At 39.0% G+C, this 21715-nt stretch overlaps 1 protein-coding gene across 12 annotated transcripts in view; it reads left to right on the forward strand.

Annotated features, from left to right (window-relative positions):
- Positions 1-21715, forward strand: part of SEMA5A (semaphorin 5A) — a 318019-nt gene that overhangs the window by 12430 nt on the left and 283874 nt on the right. For 4 of the 12 annotated variants that reach the window (XM_069004052.1, XM_069004053.1, XM_069004055.1 and 1 more), the window contains exon 2: positions 6609-6684. The exons of 3 other annotated variants lie outside the window; for them this stretch is intronic. The gene's annotated coding sequence lies outside the window, so the exon portion shown is untranslated. Of the gene's footprint in view, positions 1-562; positions 1125-2131; positions 2384-4098; positions 4210-6608; positions 6685-21715 lie in introns of those variants that run through there. 5 more of the 12 variants (XM_069004048.1, XM_069004063.1, XM_069004049.1 and 2 more) reach the window with 4 other exon arrangements.

Here is a 21715-nt window from a genome sequence, read left to right on the forward strand (position 1 = left end):
AAGGTGTAAGGCAGGCTGGGGTACTCCTGCATTCTGCTTCTGGGTTAAATGTGTGTAAATGTATTAATGAGCAAATGATTCTCTAGCAGTGCTGGTGTAGTTAGCTGATCCCTCTCTGCCTAATCCATCAACGATAAGAATCTGCTGTGAATTTTGTAACTAGGTGGAATTACTCTTCTCTGCTTTCACTCTGCAGTGAGTCAGCCAAGATGTGTCCCAGTAGGTGAAATTGTCTGTGAGCAAGCCGAAGGTTGCCATCAGGAGGTTGCCAAACGCCCTGTTATTGCTTTCACATCTGAGACATGCAGGTCACCTTTCCTGCATTCTTGTCACCCAGGTTGAGTGTATTGCTGTCACTGAACTCTGAGCAAGCAGCGGGGCTTGGGCTAGCAGGAGTCAGAGCTGTCAGTTTTTTTCCTGCTGCTTTGTGTCCTGAAGCTCAGGACAGAGAAGGGCAGCTGCTGTTGTGTAGGTGGGTGGGGTTTTTTTGCCTTTTATTTAAATGCATCATTCAAGGAGCAAAGATAATGATGTAGGTGGTGGCCAAGAGGGGAGAAACAGCTGGTAGAAATAAGAGATGAGATAGGATGTTTTGGATGAGTGGGAGTGGAAGGCTTCAGAGGAAATCAGAGCCCATGTACCATAGGAGAACAATGTGGTGGGAGCTAGTAGATGGGCAACTGCAAAATTGTGAAAGCCTTTCTCCCTTCCCTCCAGCACTACACACCTGGCACCCTGCTGGGGGGCACAGTGTTACCCTCTTAGTCTCACCCTGACTGCTGCAGCATCAGACTCCTTTAGGACTAGATCAAAAACCTGTGTTCCAGCTAACCATATCCACTGCTGCTGCACTGCTTAAGTACTTAGAGGTATACAATTAGCTAATGAATGCTTAACACAGAGTTTCTCACACATGTAACTGCGTGAAACTTGATGGCTGTGTTAATGTAAATAATTGCCAGGCAGGAGGAGTTGCTATATAATAGGATCTACAGAAACTGAATTCCAAGTTGGAAAACTGGGTCAGGCTAATTGAAGTAATGTCACCAGCTCTGAGAGTGGACACTGCTCTCATTTGCATGTTGAAGGTCTGTGGATCTACAGGGCTTTCAGCTGCTCTCCAGGTATGAACTTCCATGTACCTTGTTTTTTATTTGTTTTGTGTTTCTTTTGTGAATTATTATCTGCTTTGCAGTGGAAGTCTAATAGGGATGATATGGTCCTATAGATGTGTTATGGAAATAAACAAATTAATTTTTCAAACTTAAAAAATGCACCCTGGTTTCTGGAACCCAGAAGAGGTCGGCAAAGCTGTCGCATAAATTAAAGCATTCACTCAGTGTGAAATGATAACAACTTTGTTGTATATCTTGGACAGAGATCTTTGTGTGGTTTAGTGTGGTTACTTCATAACCCAGAGCCAGACTCTTTACTCTTCACCTTTTATTTCTGAAAAAATTAAAAAAAGTAATGTTTTTTTACCAAAGCAGTCAAAAAGCCAATCTTTCCATTTGTCGGAGAACTTATGATCATCAGAAGACCTATGAAACATTACAGCTTAGCTTGGTGTGGGAACACAGTTGAAATAGGTTGGAAAATCATGGTGGACTTCTTCCTGAGTTCCATTTATTATGGTGAATATGGAACACAAAATATTTTCTTAAATTATCTGTACTACAAAGTGTACTGTGAAATAATATAGTAAAAAATTCAATACAATTTCTTTATTCCACTGTCAGCACATCCAGACTTTCCTTTTCTCCCCTGTGTCTTTAATATCTTCTCGAAAACCTTTCAAAGGTAGTTTTATTAACTTAACGTAGTGCAGATGTTGCTAGCTTGGGAAATAAGTCACAATGACTTGTAGTATTGTGTCAAAAATATCATTTAGAGGCTTAGAATGAGGGGAGCAATTAATGAACAGTCTTCACTATGAACAAATAAATGTCAGAGACTCCTCCAGGGCTAAGCTGCTTCTGTGCCCTATTCATTAATTGCTCTTTTGAACAAAGTTGGTGTTGATGAGTGGGTTTAATTAAGCATACCTGATAAAATCCACAAAAACAGATCAGAAGTATTAGAATGAAAAATTTGCATTTAATTTAATAAATAAAGTCTTTTTCCTTCTCAGGGGGTTTCATGCTTCATGTAACTGTTTCTGGCTGACATTTCTCCCTGACTACTGCGTTTTCCTCACTGGAGAATGGCCGAAGATGTGTCTTACGGTTTGCTTCAGGATGCATGCCAAATACCATGCTCATATTTAAGTCTCTATTATTAAATATGTATTAAATATGTCATAATGGAAGACATCTCTGAGAACAGTCTCAGTCTACCTGTTGAAAAATGGCAGGAAAGGGAAGAAGCACATGTGAGTAGAAAGGTAGAAATCTTAAACTGCTAAAGCTCATTCCAAACTTGCTGACCCTATTAAAATACCACCTTGGGAAAAACCTTTGTATTCATATCTTAAAAAAAAAAAAAAAAAAAAAAAAATCATATGTAAATCTGGATTGTTCAATGTACTTGGTGGCTTACAGGTCTAAATTGAAACTTGATGAATGGTGGCCCCCAAAATCCATGTTATTATGTGAAATACAGTAATACATGTATCGGCATGGGTTCTTTGTTACATTTTTGATTCTATTTTTTTTAGTTATACTGCTTTAAGGTATTTATTTTGGTTTTATTTGTAAGTTGTATTGTGTAAAGTCAATCAGAATATGAAGAACAGTTTGGTGAAAGTACTCACAGTTTGCAGTTTTGAGCCAAGTGGTAACTGGAAGCTTTAATAGCCTTTCAGTACCACTTCAGAAATGGAGATGTGCCATTGGACAGACATGTCAGAACTCAGTAAAAATAGCATATCCTACAGTGGGCTTTTAGCCAGAAATCTAAAATTAACATTGTATCCTGGATATAGTACTGCAGGTGGTCACAAGCACTAAATTGTATTGAGCACCTTCTGTTATTCAAGCAGGTCTCAACATACTTATTTTAAACATTTAATGGTTTTATGCAAGGCTAACTTACTGTCATTACTGTTGTTCTTTATGTGGCATCAAAATATGTGACGTGTTTCATAGGAATTAAAACAAAGCCTTAGCCAGAGATGTTTAGCATGGTTCTGTGTGAATGGAAGTCAGTGGCACAATTCCAGCTGACTTCAGCTGGGAGTATTAGTAGATCCTGACTTCTTTCTGATAATATATATAAACATGCAGCCTGTTGGCAGGTTGGAGTGTGATTTATTTCACATTACTCTATTTTGCTTGTAGCGTTCCAGTAGAGTTTGGCCAAACAAGCTTGAAGAAAAGTTCTATCCTTGTATTAGGGGAATGTAAAGCTTGAGGAGAAACAGAGCTCGGGTATTATGGTTTGGTTAATTACTTGAATAGTTATGCAAATTACAGTAGGTTCTGATGAGTGTCGTATGGGGAAGGTCTGTACTGACTTTGTTTCCATTATTCTGCTCTCTTTCTTCCTGTTTCTGGAAGGATAGTGGGACACAGGCTTTTTAATGACTGCTGGCAGCAGGTTTCTTTAAAACCCACTGGAATGACCTGTAGAAATAAGATAGGATTTTCTTATGACATAATTACTGAGTACAGGTGTTAGTTATTGTGTTTGTTTTCAGATAGGGTAACGAGCATATGTTTCTCACTCTCTCTATAGATGTCTGTATGTGTGTGGGCAGGGTGTGGGAGAGAGACGACAGAACTGTGTGTATGTAAATATTCTCCTAGAGGATGAACACCTAAAGAGAAAGAATGTTTCCTTTATTATTTATTTCTTAACTATATATGACCATAATTTTTTAAGTCAGAATATATTGTTTAATATTTTGGAGGTCGTAAATAGACTTCTGAATTTTAAACACGATCTTTAAGTAAGGTGAGAGACTGCTGTTTGATGTTTCCAGATTCATCTGTAGATCATTATTGTTTTGGTCACAGGTTTTTTTTTTTTTTTTTTTTACAGCAATTCTTTGCTGTGTTGAATAGTTGTGAGTATTCCAGCAGGTTCTTGAGTGATAAAATAAATTCTTCATTCTTAATTTACATGATGTCTGATGTTTTCATTACTTTCACTTGTAAGAGTTTAGGTAATGCAGGGATGAAGAGGCTGGATTTTTAGGTGTAGCATTCATGACTGCAGTAAAGAGAAAGCCATTCATGTGTACTGAAGGGGACACAACCAATACAGTGGGTAAGACACAAGTGTAATTTTTCTGAAGATTCATAGCAGAGGCTTATTCTGTTTATTTGCCATAGTAGATTATTGGCAGGCTTCAAAACAGTGATAAGATTGAGCAGTACTTGTGCTTTGAGGGCAACCCCCCTCCCTCCCATAAAATGTTTAGTAAAGGTAATTTTAAGTGATTGCAAATGCATCATGTATTTATGGAAGTTCCCAGTAAACCTAAACACAGTGGCCTAAGCAAGTTTGCTTTTTTCATTATAAGTCTTTGCTTTTGTAGGAACAGTAAGTAAAAAAAAAAGAAAAGTTTCAGGAAGAAAAGTATGCTTTTGCCCAGCAAAATAAACCGGGCATTCATGGGCCTGTAGTATGCTGTGGTGCCACACTGATCTCAATTTCTTATTTACATCTTGGAGGTGCAGATGTTACAGCCATGAAAGTGAATGATGTTGATGCCTTTTCCTGGTCTTAAAATCAAGAGTCAAACACAGTTAGAAGGGAAAAAGGGATTTTACCTTGGTATTTTTTTTAAGGATCCTTAGGTGCACCACGTCCAGGTGAAATGCACTGAAATGCACACTGCAATGCACACCCCCAAAAGATCTGGTATAACATTATAGGTCTTACTAATTAACATATCTATCAAAAATTCCCCAATGAGAAGCTTGAATGAGCCCCCTTCCCCAAGGAACCTTCCCCTGGATGGTTCTATCTTAGTTTACAGAATGTGTTCTGGAGAGGACCTTGGGGTCTGGGGCACACTGATCCCTAACTACGAAGCTTCTAAAATGTTTAGTCTCTCAGCTTGACAAACAAGTCCAAGAATGTAGGGAAAAAGCACTGAGAATACAGAAGCTGTAAAAAGGTATAACAGGGGTATAAAAGGAAAGGGAAGAAATCATCATGGCATCAATGTTACAAAGGCAGCAGCCCCAATGAAACTTAGTGCATTAGATTGAAGCAGAAATGAGTTCTGCAGATCTGGTTTACTTTCCAAGTGAAATTGATGTGTGTGTGTAAATGGGAGCACCAAAAAGAACCTTCTAAGAAGGTAGGCAGTGCAGGATGAATTTTGGGAAAGCTGAATGCTTTGTCATGAGATCTGGTGAAGTTGTAGTTATTTTCTTAGCATGATGTCTAATATAAAGGCATATAAATAACAGATTCAAACAAATACAGGCCTATAATGCCTCTCTCCTGTCTAGGGAGAAATTAATTTGTACATGCTGCTTGCAAAACCTTTTGTAAAGGAGGTCAGACTCCTTCGGCAGAAGGTGCTATATGGGTAAATAGGTCAATTATATCCAAGTTCAGTGAATTTATTTAAAAAATTGACCACTAATGAGGTACTAATACCCTGATAAAGAAAAAAATCCCATGGTGTTCTAATGTTAACCTGGACAGCAACATAAACAGTTGAAAAAAAGACTTAAGATTGAAGAATTCAGAACAGTTTTGGCTTCTCCAGTCTTTCTTTTTATAAAATTCTGATTATGTTCTAAGATATAGGAGAAAAAAAAAGGTAACAACACCTTCCACCCCTTCCCTGAAAATGACCATTTTAATGCTTATTTCAACTACAGCAGTTGTGCTGGCATAGATGGGAGCTACTGAAAACTATTGAAGGCTGAGCTTATTCATGGACTCTGCTTCCCCCTCAGCTTCTGTGCTTCTCAGTAAATTCACCCTGTGCAGGCAAAGCATTCTTGATTCATCTCTCTGAACAACCACATCTGTGGCTTAGATGGTTCATCTCTTTTTATGAAAAGGATTTAAGCTTCACGAAATAAATTATTCCCATATTGTTGTTAGTTTTAACAGTAATTTTAGACAAAGTTGCTTTAGATGTGGGGAAAAAGATTCTCCATCTTGTTTAGGTGACAACTGGAGACTTGCATGAGAAGTAGAAAATGTGACTAGTTCTTTATGATATGACATTTTAGGACAGATTGACAAACAGCTTGAATGACATTTGAAATGTGAGATGTTGTAAGAACTCACTGCCTTTGCTATATGTAAACACTACTGGGAGAAAAAACAAGCTTTTATTTGAAAAAGAAAAAGGATGAGGGAGAGAAGAGCAAGTTATGCTTTAGGCTATTTCCTTGTGTGATTAACACCTGGACTGTCTTCAGAAAATGGCATGTCTTTCTGCTTCTATAATTTCAGAGTGGTTATTGACTGAGTAGTAGGGGGCTTTTTATCTGGTGCCTTACTGAATTCTTTGCAGCCTCTTGACTCTGTTAGGAAGCTAAAATTGCAATTTTAGCTATCAGACATAGAAATCATTAACAACATTTATTGACTTCTAAACACTCTTCTGTTATCTCGATGCTGTCAGATTGCCCTTGCCCACTTTCTACAAAACATAATTGAAAACAATGAAATTTCTCAACTTTTGTGGACAGGTTACAGACTGGAGAAGATTTTTATCTGAGAAAACTTCATTCAAGATGAAGCTATAAGAAGCTGCATCTGCAAGCGGTAAGAACAGCTTTAACAAAGAAATCTCAACAAAAAAACCCCTGTGTGCCTTTTCTGCTTTGTCCTTTGCATTAAACTAAGAGATGTTTTTCAGAGGTCACATAAGAAAGTTGTAGTGGAAGTGACACAGAAATCCATTAACACTGACTTCAGATTTCTGTATTTCAGTATCTGTAGCTTCCTTGCATAGCTCAGGTCAGTTTTATAGTAACAATTAATGCTCCGGTTTTAATTCTTTAAATTTGATTTATGTATGAAGCTCCTTTGAAAGAGTAGGATAGATAGCATTGCAACAGCTCTGGGGTGAGGAAGTGAGCAAGAATAATTAAATGCAGCTTTAAGGTAGTTCTATTTATCGAAGAGCATTCTCCATGACGAGCAATAGTATCCTGTCAACTAAGAAATGAAGAAAGGGTAAAGAGAAGATAATTTAAATTAAAAAGCAAAGAAATCTTTTAATAGACCAGAAAGTAGGACACAAAGCTGAAAAGCTAAAAAGGAAGCACAGTGTAAAAATGTAAACTCTTTTTGTAATACATTAGCAAGTCAACATATTTCTCTTATGTTTCACTTTGTATTTGGAACCAAAGCTACACACAGATACATCTTGCTAGAAATGTGTGATTATTTTTATTTAGAACCTTGCAAGGTTCTCTGCATATTAAATACAACAAAGGAGTTAGTAAATTGATGTATTAGAATGTTAGAAATAAGGTAAAAAGTAACTTGTATGCTTACTATTGTGAAATGCTGACTTTGACAGTCTGGGTATGCTAAATTCTCCCGTGTTTTGGAGTACATGTGAAAATTGGGAGTGGTGACAAAAAAATCTGCTTTCTAATGCTGTATAATAATATCAGTTGGAGAAGGCCTTTGGGCTTCTTGATATGGATTGTATCTGTTCTGAGGGTGACATGGCTGGAACTTTCTTTTCCCCCTCCCTTCCCTCCTTTAAGAAAACAAAATACTACACCTGTTTGCTGAGCTTTGTTTCTTTTTGTCACCTTTGTGTGCTTTTCGTCTCACAGATTGTCCCTCCTCCATAAATTTAGCAGACAGTAACATCTTCTACATAGACATCCTATTCCATGAGACACTGTGAGCTTAAAATGCTCATCAGATCTATGTAGGTTAACTGTATTATTTGTCCTGATCTGGAATCTGTCTTTATTATTATACTTTTTGAATGCTCATTGTGTCATACTGCCAAAGGAAAATAGTTCTCCCTGCCATCTACTGCATTTTGTTGAATTTAAGCAGGTTTTACCAAGTTTCTATCAGGTTGCAGTGCTGTGGCTGTGTGTAGATTAGATGCTAAAAATTGTGTGAGAAGGATAAAAGAAAGGTTGAGAGGAGCAGTCAGGAAGTAGCAGGGCGTTAGGAGATGGGTTTGGAGTGAATTCAGAGTGAAGAGGCTGATCAGGATGTGTAGGAAATGGATACGTTGTTCTCAGACATAAGATGCGGAAGGCTGGTATCAATTTGTTGGGAGGAATGTGATGAAAAATGAGACTCTGATAACTGTTTGAAGGTTTGAAAGCAATCTTTGATGTATTGTGAAGTACGTGTCCGGGGACATTTTCTAAAACCAAGGATGGCAATGCTGTCGGCTCCATTTTAGATGAGGTCTTTAATTGTTTAATGCTGCTACTCTGTGAATAAGAGAGTACAGGAGGTAGCACTTCTGCTAAGCAGTAGAAGTGTTAAGGCTGTGGGTGCACAGGGAAGGTGCTTGAGACAGGCTGTAAATGGCACCTGAGGCTGTGGTGTGGCACAGGAAGCTGTGTCACTGCCATTGCTACAGCCAGCTTCACGCCTGTCAATGGCCAGGAGCAGTGTGGGACTTCATGGAGAGCGGGTGGTGTCAGCTCCAGAAATAGCTCTGAGGCACCGTCCTGTTGCATCACTTCAAAAAGAGTTCAAGTGGTTATCAGGCCATGCCCACAGTGGGTACTCCCTCCAGTAGTCCTCTGGCAGAGGTTTGCCCTCAGCTTTTCCGGAGTGCCTGGGTTCTCCCTGTGGTTTCTGAGGTAGTTGTTTCTGTCACTGAATGTGTGCGGATCACAAAGGTAGCCAAACACTCACTGGTGTTGTGAACTCAAATTTACTGCCAGAACAGTGAATCCCAATCATTATGGGGCACCTGACATTTAAATAAAGAAACAAAATGCCTCAGCCTTGATAATTCAGCTTGCTGCATTCACATACTCATCATTTTGATTGTACAAGGGAGGGAAGGAAAACTTGCCCTGACACGAAGTGCCAAGTGCGGCCAGGCACCAAACTGCAGCAGGTGTTCCCAAGGGATGAAGGACCTGCAATTTGCGGGAAGCCTGCTTGGGAGGAGTAGAGGGCTGTCTGCTTTTGAACAGCAAATTTGCAACTACTTGTTGAAACTTTTGCCTGGTGACTGTAGTTGCTGTTGGCCTCTATGAAACATACAGAAGCTTGCTTGCTGTACCGTGGTGATTAGAAAATATTAATTTCATTGCACACGAAAATCCCTAATGAAAAGTCCCTAATTAAAGGTTGACCATTTTCTGCCACTGTTAATTTTTTAAACTTTTTTTTGCAAATGTAATTGCTGCTATGATTACAGAATGCCAAATTGAGTTTGGGGACATATGTAATATTCTTTTACCACTAGTCTAGTCAAATAATTTTAACAAGACAAAGAGCTCGTTGAGCAACCAAATTGGTTTGTTTACTTCAGTAGCTTAACTGCATTAAAATCAAAGAGCTTTCATGGGCGGGGGTAATCTGTGTCATTGCTGGATGCCATTAATCACCCCCTCGACTGAGGGCAGCACTTTTGAAAAGTGACTTATAGATGATTGAATAACTTTACTCTCTACACCATTAATGGTTCCCAGCAGGCTGCTAGCGTGCAATCACAAACATCTGTGCGTTTGAAAGTTTCCACTTCCCCAAACAGAGACACATTTTACAAAGCAAGAAAGAAAAGGGAATAAAAAGGAGAATTTGTTTTTGCATGAGTGGCCTTTTGGAAAAAGGGCTAACGAAAAATGTTCATGCTTTAACTCTTATATGTTACAGTATCATCTGAGTTTACCTTGAGGTCTTTATGCTCTCAATGGCATTAGAAGATTTTTTTGGTTTTAATTTGTTTTTGTTGTTTTTATTCCATAGGATCTTTCTGACATTTGATATCCAGTAGTGAAAGAAAATGTATCTTGCTTGCCTAGTAACTCATGGATGTTTTTGTTTTAACTGTGTTTAAAATAAATGTAGCCACTTACCCCTAGACACTGCAGAGTGTGCATTATTTATTCAAAGCTGATGATTCAAGTCCTTTTGGAAACCAGCTTAACAGAACAGAGAACAAAAATCGTTTCTGCAGGCAGTCTGCTACTTCTAAAGTGGTCTTTTAGACAAGCATTTAATTACTCAGGGAAAGAGTGCTGGGCATGGATTGTGTTTCCTCTCTACACAGTGTCACTGTGCTTCCTCACCACACCTGTCCCAGGTGGGTGCTGCATAGCTGTTGTGACCATCACAGAATAACTGAGTGAAGGTTGCTTGGGACTGGAACAGATTGTCCAAGCAACCACCCATGTTCAAACCATATTTTTTTTCATTTAGCCTCTTCTAGCATGTTTTATAAAGTATCTCAGCTTTTTAATCTTGAGGACTTCGAGTACTTGTCCTACATATCCTGTAGAGTATTAATCCAAGACTAACATCTTAAAAGGATGAGATTGATGATGCTGTTTCACAATTCACTTTTCACTGTTCTTGCAGTGAAAAGAGCTCACCTAGGAGGACTTGATAGGTAGAAAAAGGAAAAAAAAAAGGATGACCCAAAGGAAAGACGAAGAAGGAAGAATGCCTCCGTTATCGGTCAAAGATAATTGGTTCTGTACTGAATACGCATTTTAAGTTATCTATGGGTGAGGATATGACAGGATTAATCAGTTTCATGAAGCAGTGAAAATTTACTGTGTAATTGAGAGGTGAAAGGTTTGCATCAGTTAATCAGATTGGTACTTGGGTAAGATAAAGATAGCCTTGAGTTAGAAGTCTAACAATTAATAATGAAAAGGAAAGTGAGATGAACTGTGTGTGTTCTCTAACAGCTATGCAGAATGGGACTCCTAGGTAAGTATCTGCTACTCCAGAGTATAACAAAAAGTTGAGGTACAGTGGGAGAATAGGACACCTGGAATTTCTGTTAAGTACCTCTTTGACAAAGCTAACTATGATTTTAGAAGACTTAGCATGTTTGCCTATTCCAGCATTGCTCCTGGGAGTGGGAAATGTTAGATGCATTCAGAGTTCCCACTTCACTCTCAGATTTTTCATGCTGTCTCAAATAACTTGTCCAGCTACTTAGGCATCCTCTAAGTTGCTGCTTAAGGGGTCTTGTGTCCCTAAAAATTCTTCCTATCAAGTTACTTTTTCTGTGAGCTTCTAATCTGTTTAACTTCTGTGGCCTGTGGTTTAAATGTGCTCATCACCAGTGTCTTGGACTGAGCACCCAGGGGGTGATTCTGAGCAGAATATATGAGTTTTGAACTTCCTGAATGTATTCTGGTATGTCATCTGATCTGGTAGTTCCTATTGTTGTTAAGAAAATGGTGGTAAAAGAATGGCTGGTAGAGGGATCATGGTGTGCCCTTTTTTTTGCCCACTCAACTCATATGTTTTATCTGCACATGTGTTGCACTACCTGTTTCCTTCTCTTTAGATTCATAAAATTACTTGATTATTAAAAGCAAATCCATAGTAAGACAAAACTGTCCCATGTACAAATCCTTCCCAGCAGGATTTCTGTAGCCAGAGGAATTTAAGCAGCTACAGTAGCAGTGAAGTGGCAAGGATTGGTCACAAAACTTCTTTGCCAAAAGGGGATTTTGTTTGGCCTTATGTCCAGTCATACAGATGGTCCTGATCTTGTTAAATGCTTTCTACTACCCAAATTATTTTATATGTATATTTATAATATGCAGGAGAGGGGCTTTGTGTGTCAGGACCAGGAAAATGAGTTTTCATCCTGTCAAAGCAGAATCGATAACAGGAGGATCATTAGCTACTGGCACTTGTCCTGGAACATAAACTGCAGCTGCTATTAAAAGAATGTGGCTGTAGATTAAACCTGTCTTTAGCATGAGCGTCCTGTAGAACATCATGAGGACAGCATATAAATCATATTTAAGTTTTAAAATCCTTTTCTTTTATAAAGTAAAGGAAATTAAGAAATCTTATTTGTTCTCTGGGTTTTTTTTTCCTCCCCTCCCATGTCCCCTAGTGCCTGTGGGTAGTGTTGGATTATTCAGCTGCAATAGTTTGTTGAGAATTTATCCCTAAAATTCACAGGTTTTTTTTGTTTTGTTTTGTTTTCATTGTTAGTAACTGAAACTTGGTTGCTTAACTGGTCTTTGTCTTCTCTGCTGCAACTGTCAATGCCAGTGCTCAATTCTGCTGATGGATTTATTGATACAAAGCTGGGCTCCGATCACCAGTGTTTTCTGTAGGCAGAGGGCAAGTGGTGATATCCAGGAACCATAACGAGCTGAGAGTGGATCCGGGCGGGCGCTGGTAGGCACTGGCTGTAGATACCGTGTTCACTTGTGAGTTACTGGTTTGTGTCAGCTCTGAGCTTTTCCAGTGAAATTTCTCACTGCAGCTTCTGAGCAGCTGTGCTCTCAGGGGGTGGGGAGGTCTCCCTGCGCCAGCCCCAGTGCATCCTGCAGGCTGCACAGTGTGCTCTGGCTGTATCTCCTGCCGCGTCTCCATACAAGCGAGGCCTTGTGGCCTGGCTGCAGGAAACCATCGGGGTCGTTGCAGAAATGGGAGACTGCACTGAGTGAAATGTGCTCTACACGGATCTACAGGTGCTCTGATTTGGAGCTTGTGTGTTTTAGAGATCACAGTAATTGAAGCTAAACAAAGCCAAGCAGCCTTTAAAAGAGGTAATAAAAACAAACAAGCATGTACATCTCACTTCCTAGATGCCTACATTATTCCAATGGTTTGGAAGTGAGGCTGTAACTAATCTTTGGAAGTGTCAGCGTCCTTTATTTATATCTGCTTTCTCATCTGGAGTCCCACCCTCTCTCATGCTTGCAGTAAAGTTAATTTGGGTTTTTACCCCGTCTTCTAAATTGGTAATCAAAAAGTACAATCATATGTTGTGCTCTTGACTAAGTTTCTTCTGCATCTACCTTTGTTGACACCAAGCGTTCATAGCAAAATTTTATTCTCCTGTTTTTGTAGAGAATTGTCTAGCTGAAAACAGAACTCTAAGAGCATGGGGAAAAGTAGTGTGAGCGAAAACAAGCCTGGATATTTAAAAAGAAAATCCAAACTCATACCTTTACTAATCAGTCTGAACTACATATAGATGGAGGTTTTGTATTTTGTGAGAACATGCTTTTAGTGTCCTGAACCCTTTGTCTTTGCTTGTTGTCTGGCTTCGGTGTGGCAGCAAAAGCTGTTTGCAGTCTTGCACCATGGCATGGAAATGGCCAGACTTCAACAGCTTTTATGTATCCCTGCTGAATTCCACACTCTAGTGATATTTTTAAAAGTAGCTTCTGGTAAAGCAAAGGCCTGGAAAAAACATTTTTTTCTGGAAGCAGTTCTTGTAAAGGACTGATTGAGGAGTAAGGTACTAGTTAGGGCTTTTTCAGAATACTGAGTTAGTAAGAGTTGTCTTTTAATAAAATAAGATCAAGTGTGTAAGATACATTTACAATATAGCTCTGAAGAGTGTATATGTTCCTAAATCACTGCTGACTGTTTTATGCTTTCCATTCCCAGATGTGAATTTTGAGTACAAATAACAGTATTTAATACTCAGTACCAAAAGTAAAGTGTATGTTTGGTCAATAAATTAAGGAATTATGAAAGGAGTTTTGGATGGTCTGAGTTCACATGTCATACAAAGATAACATCATTAGCTTTATATGAAAAACATGGATCTTTTTGTCCACTAAAGGAAAAAGAGCAACTGCTAATCAAAACTCCAATGGGATACTAATAAATAAATTGGACAGACATATTGTGCTGTGGGTCAATTATGCCACATAAAAAAAAGAGTACAACTTTCTTAGGTGTATTAATATAATACAATACAGCACTAGGGTTGTCTCCAGTGTTCATACTTACTGATACCAGTTTTGACTGGAAGCTATTCAGTAATCATAGAATTGCAGAGTATCCCGAGTTGGAAGGGACCCACAGACCCTCAAGTCCAACTCCTAATAATAATGGTGTCCATTTTCTTTTGCCTCTGCCTCTGCTTCTGCCTCTCCTCTCCTCTCTTATTATTCAGCAGGGAACAGTCAAATTGTTCTGGAAGCCAAATACTCTGGTACAGAAAATGTAACACTTTTCATGTTATGGTAAGTGTGGGGAGGTCCTTCTCACAGCGTGGATAAGCGTCCAGGGTAGTCTGGCCTGCCTGCATCGTGAGCCAGCAGTGCAGAGTGTTCTGCTCTTGTGATGCAGAGTGTTGGGCAGATCAGCTCGGTGTTGCAACCACTGTGGGTTGTGTAGTAAAGGAGCTAGGAGCCCTTTTCCAGTGGGAGCTAGAGTCCTGGCTCTTGGGCTTGTGCATGGAGATGTCAGTGAGAGTTTCCTGGCACAGAAGTTTCTTTCTGGCAACACTTTTAAGCACTTTTTGTTTTCAGTCATGTAAATGGTGTGTGAGCTGCAGAACAAGATATATAAAAATGGAAAAAGAGATTAATATTTCTCCTTTGCTAAAGAGCAGGTGGTGGAAATGACACACCTAGCTATTTTGTGCTTTTCAGAACTGGGCTGTTACCACCTGGTTTGCGTTAGAAACTGTGAATGAGACTAGTAAAAGAAATGAATAGAAGAAATTGGCATCTAAGCTAACTACTTTCCCATATCTTAAGGTAGAAATTAAAAAAACTGATCTTTTTTTATACTTGCAAGGATAATTACAGCCTGATTAGTATCCTTATAGAAAACAGATTTTTGGCCTTGGGATACTTTGGATTGTGGAAGATAGGCTTCCAGAATAAAAACAACATGTTCAGGCATTTTTAGGTTTTTTTTCTAAGAATATGCAATAATTATTTCTCAGCTTAAAGACTTTAGGATAAAAATAGATAAAGCAGTGAGTTGAAAAAGTCTCTTCTGCCCTGGCCAATGGGTTATTGTCTGCTCTTTATATTTAGCTGTATACAAACAAAGATATGGAGAGAACTCTTCCCCCCCACCAAAAGCTTTGACGGGTGCTGTTCTTTGTTTCTGAGTGGGCTAGAAAGGGTATTGCTCAGCTTCAAGCCTTGGCTGTCATCTCTTTTAGTATGTATGGAAGTATTCCCCAGCTTCCAGGAACAGACCTGTGAAATCTGTGAGATGAAGATTGTTTTTTAACAAATGTAATCCTGGTATTGGTTTGTGTACTTACTAAGTTACATTTTGAGTATAAGTTCTTTGTTTGCAAAGTGCAGAACACAATTTGTTGCTAAACAAATTATAAGCTAATGTAGACTTTTTTTTTTGCAACAAGTCATCTATGATGCTCTTATTTATCTATTTTTATATCAAATACCATCTGTGTTCTTTATTATAATACTGTAGTTTTAGCAATTAGCACTACATTGATAGAGCTGTACCACATATGTTAATTTCTTTACTAGTTGGCATTGATCTTTTGTTCCATGCTGTTAGTTCTGAAATCTGGAACTCTGTTGCTTACCTCTAAATTGCTGATACTTGAGCTGCGAAATATATTTCAGGTTGTTTTGCTATTACGTAGATTAAGCTTAGGATATTTTAAACCCCACACTGCTGTGTGTGTTGATTTATTTATTATTTAAATACAATACAACTTACCTGAGGTAGCGCAATTTGTTCAAATGCAGAAGACATTTGCAGTGCCTCCTGCCCTGTCTTTCTGGGAGTTTCTGCTCCTTGAATAATTACTGTGGGTTCATTCATTGTAATCCTTATGCAAGTAACTTCTGGATGAATTGGTGTGTTTTGTAGTCAGAGTCCTTTGAGGGATAGGGTATTTGGCCTTTTGAACAGGAGGATGTCTCATTAAATATCCACCAATGGCTTCCTCTGACCAAGGAAGAAGTGATACTGAATACGGAGAGGGGTTTGTGATCATCTCTGTTCTACTCTGACTTGACTATAAAGTCAACTGGAGCTAATTCTGTTAGTATAATTCATCCCTCTTGCAGATTAATCTGAACTGGTCAGAAAAATTAGAAAAAGATGACTCTGTGGGAAAGTATCTGATTTCCTCATTCCCACTCCTACAACACTGAAGATGATGGCTAGTTAAGGACCCTCCCAGAACTACCGTTTCCATGTTGTTTGGCTCGGCTGCATTGAATGCATCTTCGTATTCAAAAACAAAACAAAACAGTTTTGTGTGATCAGAAGCACAGAGGTACTACTTCTTCCTTGGTGTGCTGTCATGCCTCTCGTTATCATGCTCTGAATGTGCCCACACAACACCTAAAGGCAGAAGGAAGCTTGTTCTGTTTGTGGTTCAAGCTGGCTGGCAGGGAGCCAGCTCCCATCTGAAGGCAGTGCAACTTTTCAGTTCAATGAAGTGTCAGACTTAAGTTAACACGATTCTGCTGCGTCTACAAATCTTATTTTTTCCCCTGGGTTTGTTTGGGCAGCTTGGAGCTCAGGAGGTATGACCTTTTCTGCAATAGATGACATAGCTGTATGCTTTATCACATATGCCTTTTTTTTTTCTTTGGCAAGCAATTGATTGAGATTCTTCTTAGAAACTTTAAGGCTCTTCACTTTTTCTGCTCTACCTACACGCCCAAATTTGCTGTTTGGAACTTTGAACAACAACAGTTAATGGTTTTGGCTATTTTTTGTGTTCAGTTGCTCTGTTACTGCAGCACTTAAAAAATGGCATGGAAGAAAACCAAAGTAAAGAATTTACAATTTAGAAAATTTGTAGCTAACTTTAAAATTGGAAAATCTAACCCAGGGATTTTTTATCTGTGTTGTGACAGTTTAATTCATATTCCACTTGCAAGCTAGGCACCCAGAAAACAAGGGAGGTGCCTGTGGGAAGTTATGTATATGACTTGTCAATTACAGTGGAGTGAAGGGGTAGTACTGCCCCCAAACTTTGGCTGGAAACCTCAACTCCGTTGTTCTCTCCTCTGTAACCCTCAGTGTTACTTAAGTGAGAACCTACATGTAGATGGCCTCTTCCTGCTCCAGCCTCTCCAGCTATAAATAAGTGTGTAATAAAAGTGCAGGACTGAACATGAGATGTTGGAAAAGGACAGAGCATCAAGAACAGTCTGGTGAGTGAAACTGCAAAACTCAAGCAGCTTCCAGCACTGGCTGATGAGCCTGTGCATGTAAACACAACCAAGTCCAAGCATCAAGTGACAGACCAGTAGTGGCTGAGAAAACAGGGAGTGGAAGCAGCAATTTGAAGTACCTGTGGTTAGCTTGAGCTCTGCAAGGGCCACCATTCAAACAGGTTTTTCTGCTCTACATGAAAATTTTGAGTCTGCGGATTGGCTGCACTCTTTCTGTATTTATCAGAAAGGACCACTAGGTGCAGGAACTGAGTTGGTGGCAGGTCACCTAATTCCTTTGACCTTTCAACTGGAATAGCAGAAGAAGCTGAAGTCACATTTTGCTTACTTTTTTTACTGCCCCTCTCTAAGGGGCAGTCATGGTATTCTTGATAATACAAACAGAATTCATTTTTATCAGCAACACTAATTTTATGCTGGTTTCAAAAACTTGAAAATGATCTTTATTAGAAACTGGAGGCCGATCCTTTTGAAAGAAGGCATGATGAAGTCACGAGGGTGCAGGCATTAATCACATCTGCTTGCTGTCAAGCAGGTTTTATGTTCCCTGGATAATCAGAACCCTTGGCTGCTGCTTTGTCTCTTAGTAAGGCTAGCTATGCTTTTACAACCAGAGAAGAGAGAAACTACTTTTTTCTTTTCTCAAGGTTCATCTAGATAGCTCTGGTAATTTCTACACATCTGTTAGCTAGGACTGAAAATCGTTCATTAATTGGCAATGTTCTCTGTAGCAAGGAAATATGATCCCAGTTGTAAGATTAAAGCGTGACCTGTTCCTTTTTAGTGCCAGATCTATATTTCAATATTTGTAGTAATTTTTTTTGAAGGGCTTTGCCTGGACATCCATTAAAATGCATTTTTTTAACACTTTCTCCAAAACCTGATAACAGTTTCTTTTTTTAAATGTGCAAGGCTGTGATTTACAGCCCCTCTCTCCAGCTCCGGGGGCACTGTCAAGACCTATGGCTGCTTCAGCACGTGGGTGGGTTGGCAGGTGTGATAGCAGTGCCTGGACTGTGTCTTTTGATTCCACAACAGTTTCTTGTCTATCAAAGATGGTGTTGACCATGAGTTTCATTATTTAAAAGGATTTTTGTGTGTGTGTGTTGCTTCAATTTTAACACCTTTAACTTAGGATTCTGAAAGGTGTGTTGTTGTTGTTACTTATTTTAAGAAAAACTACTTGAGATGAGAGATTGCTATGTAGTCATTCTTTTAATTTGTTACCTTTTTTTAGTTTCTCTTTTGTTGTGTGGTTGGAGGAATAGAGCTGATGTGTGTGCAGGATCAGCCTCTTGCTTGTCTTTGGTTCCTCACAGTGTGCATAAGAACTCAGGGGAGTTGCAGATTTAGCAGTTTGTTTTGCTTAGTTGGAAAATCTGATGTTAATCATGATAGTTATACATATAACTTCTGCCTGTTCTCCACGTCAAGGAAAAAGATAAGCTATAGATTTTGGTTCTTTGGCTTCATCTGGGGCTGGATTAGAGGACAAGGACATTGAAGATTACCTTGTTCTTCACTATTGTTCTTCTCTCACTTGTCCTTGTGATTGTTTCAAACCTATGTCTGTATCAGTCCCAAGACCAAGTCTGCAGTGATCTTGGCTTTGCAGCTGTTTCATGACTTAAGTTTAAAATTTTTTGATTTCAACCTTCTTTAAAAGTTCTTGTAGGTGAAGGAGTTATTAATCATATCTTTCAGAATTCGATACTATTTTGTTTTGTAGCCTAATTGTAATGAGTGTTGCCATCTCTTGCAGAATTTAGTATGTCTTTTTTATTGGAGATAATGGAATGCATCTTATGGATGGGGAAGAGGAAGCCACAGGGAAGTACATTTAATTTTTTCTGCCACTGAGTCAGAGGACAAAATTTCCCAGACACAGGGCTCTATTACAGTTCTTCATCTACCCTTTTTAATAATTGCACAGCTACCACCTCAGTTTGATTTGGAAGACTTCACCAGAAACTGGCAGTTCCAGGAGGGATGCTCCTTCCTGTCTGTCTGCCGAGGGTTTGTCCTCACATGTAAACCTCTGGCATACTGTTTGCCAGGTTTGATGCTGGATTTCAGAGGACCTTGCTGCTGTGACCTGGATTTGCTCTGTCTATGGCATTTCAAATTTGTATTTACTTTACAAAGTACCCAGTTGCTGTCAGATTTGGATGAAAAATCAATCTGAATTCCTGTTCAAGACATGTAGCTTACATTTATGCAGCCTTTAGTCTCTTCTCTAAACTTTACAAGAAGCTTAAAAATGTAGAAATTTCCTTAGATGATGATATTGTTATTATGATTATCAGTGGTGGTTGGTGGTATGTTGTACAAAATTTTAAGCACTGAAAGAGTAAAGGACAATACAGATTGTTTCTGATTGTGACAGAAAATGCATGTGATATAATCAGAAAAAAAAATGCAAATGATGATCATGTGTGCTAAATGAAAACAAAGGAAAACGTGAAAAGAAAGTGTAGGTAAATAAGGATCGTTTTAAAAAACACTAACAGGAACCTAAATTATCAGGATGGAAAATCATACATAACTTCAGAGAATGTTTGAAGGAGGTTTTTTGGAGTATCTGCAGAATAAACATATATTCTGTGCCAGAGGAATGTTTTCCTGGTGCCAGGTAATTTTTGTGTTGTCCTGACTAAATTTTTTTTTTTAATCCTTCTAATCTAGATGAGATTAAAAAAAGCCACAAAACCCTCTTGACTACATTGTTTTCAATATTTTTTTTTCTAACGCTGTCTATTGACATCCCTATCTTATTTTGGTTCTGATACTCTGATGTTTTCTAGTCACGTCATTGAACTAAATAATATATTTAGGCTTTCTGTGAGATTTAGGATCAAAGGAGAAGTTTACAAGAGGCCAGTTTTCTGGTGTTACAGGTGACTCTTATACTTGTGAAACTGTTGTTTTTCCTCACTTCTGTGTCTCTCTTCTCTGCAATAAAGTGTATAAATCCCACCTTTATTGCATCTTTTTTTTTCTTCCTTTTAAATCCAGCATGTCTGCTGTCTGCATCAGGACAAAGGCATTGTGTGTGTTTGTGTGAAAAGTGTGTGATATGGATCACTATCAGTCATGAAATCTGTCATTCAGGCCTTCCTTACATGAGTTATTGAAGGATATTAAAGGAACTAATTTGCTGCTCTTGAATTTTAGGGCTGTTTGCTAAGGGGAAGCAGAGGTGGAGGCTGGAAATCATTTTAGAGTCATAACTGGTGGAGTTAGAAGGAACCTTTAAAGACCATCTAGTCCAATCCCACTGCTGTGGACAGGAGCATCTTCCACTAGACCACTGTGCTGTTCAGTCCTGATCTGGCCTCCTGAAGCCTTGCTGTCCTATCTCCTCATAGTCCTTCCTTCCCTTCTGTTCCAGCTAATCCTTAATTTATTGCACTTGATAATCTGACTTTTAGCCTTTTTTTTTCATTCAGTAATGCAATGTCCTTAAGTTGTTTTTTCACAGGTCAACCTTTGCATTTCTTTTCTGTTTAATTTCTGGTTTCTTGTTGAAGTTTTTTTCCTCCTTTTTCCATTCCTTTTATGTCAGGTCTAATGGACTAGCAGATTTTGATTATTATTGTTCCCTCCCTCTCTTGTGCTTTCCTTCCTGAGCCTTACATGGCTGCAGTGGTCTCTTTAACCAGCCAGAAGAATCTGATTTTCAGGTCAAATGAACCCATGTTGTGGGGATATGTAGTTCTCTGCTCATGGCTTTTTTTTTTTTTTTTTTTTTTTTTTTTTTTAAGAGATCCTGCCTCAACTGAAGCGTTTTGGTCCCTCTACATAGCTTCATATCCCCCTTCTTTTCTTCCTTTTTCCCCAAGCAGCTTCTTTCTGTCTTTGGGTGTCTCAAAAGAGAGTCGCTGCTAATGCAGGAAAGCCCCTGCCTCCCATTGTCAGTCCTTTCTTGTTTTCATCCTTGGTGCAGCTGGATCTATGGGCTGACTTCACTGGTTATCGCCTGAGGGAGTGTGCTCTGCAACATCCACATGTCAGCGAGCTGGCCAACTGTTGCTGTTGAAAGATGTGATTTATAATGGATATATTTGTCTCATAGCATTTGACTTTGGCCTAAAGAGAGAGCTAAGTGGAGAAAGTATAGACCTTAGCTGAAATACAATGTGCAGCTGTTCTCCAAACATACTGTGTTTATGATCCAGGATAATTCAGCTAAAACTATCTGGAAACCTTCAGGGATAAAATGTGTCGTTTAATGGTTATACCTCTTATTTTCTGAAGCAGTAGTAAGCTTGCACTCTTTCACTTTTTGATAGGTGAACCAGCTGGAGCTTGGAGTCTAGGATGGGCTGGTTTGTAAGAACAAAAGATCTCAGTTAATTTGGACAGGCTGTATTTGCTCCAAGAGCTGGGCCATGCACCTGATGAATGACAGCTTTTCCAAAGGAGCCAGAATATGGCTGGAAGACACTTCATTCCACCCTGTCGAGTAATAGTGTTGTACTGACAGGGAAAAAAAATTCAGCATGATAGATACCACTCAAGATCACTCTGGACATTTTTGTTTTCACCAGCATATGATGAGGGATCAGCTTATAGTGCAAGGACTGGAATGTGGCCAGGACCATGGAGATGGCTAGACAAGTTACTTATGTGCCTGAGATGCTTGGCCTGAGCCTGACGTTGCTTTTTTTCCCCTCTGTAACCTCTCCAGAGTGGAACTGATGTGCTTCTTATTAGTAGTG

This window comes from Aphelocoma coerulescens, chromosome 2 (assembly GCF_041296385.1).
Source record: "Aphelocoma coerulescens isolate FSJ_1873_10779 chromosome 2, UR_Acoe_1.0, whole genome shotgun sequence".
Lineage (NCBI taxonomy): Eukaryota > Metazoa > Chordata > Aves > Passeriformes > Corvidae > Aphelocoma > Aphelocoma coerulescens.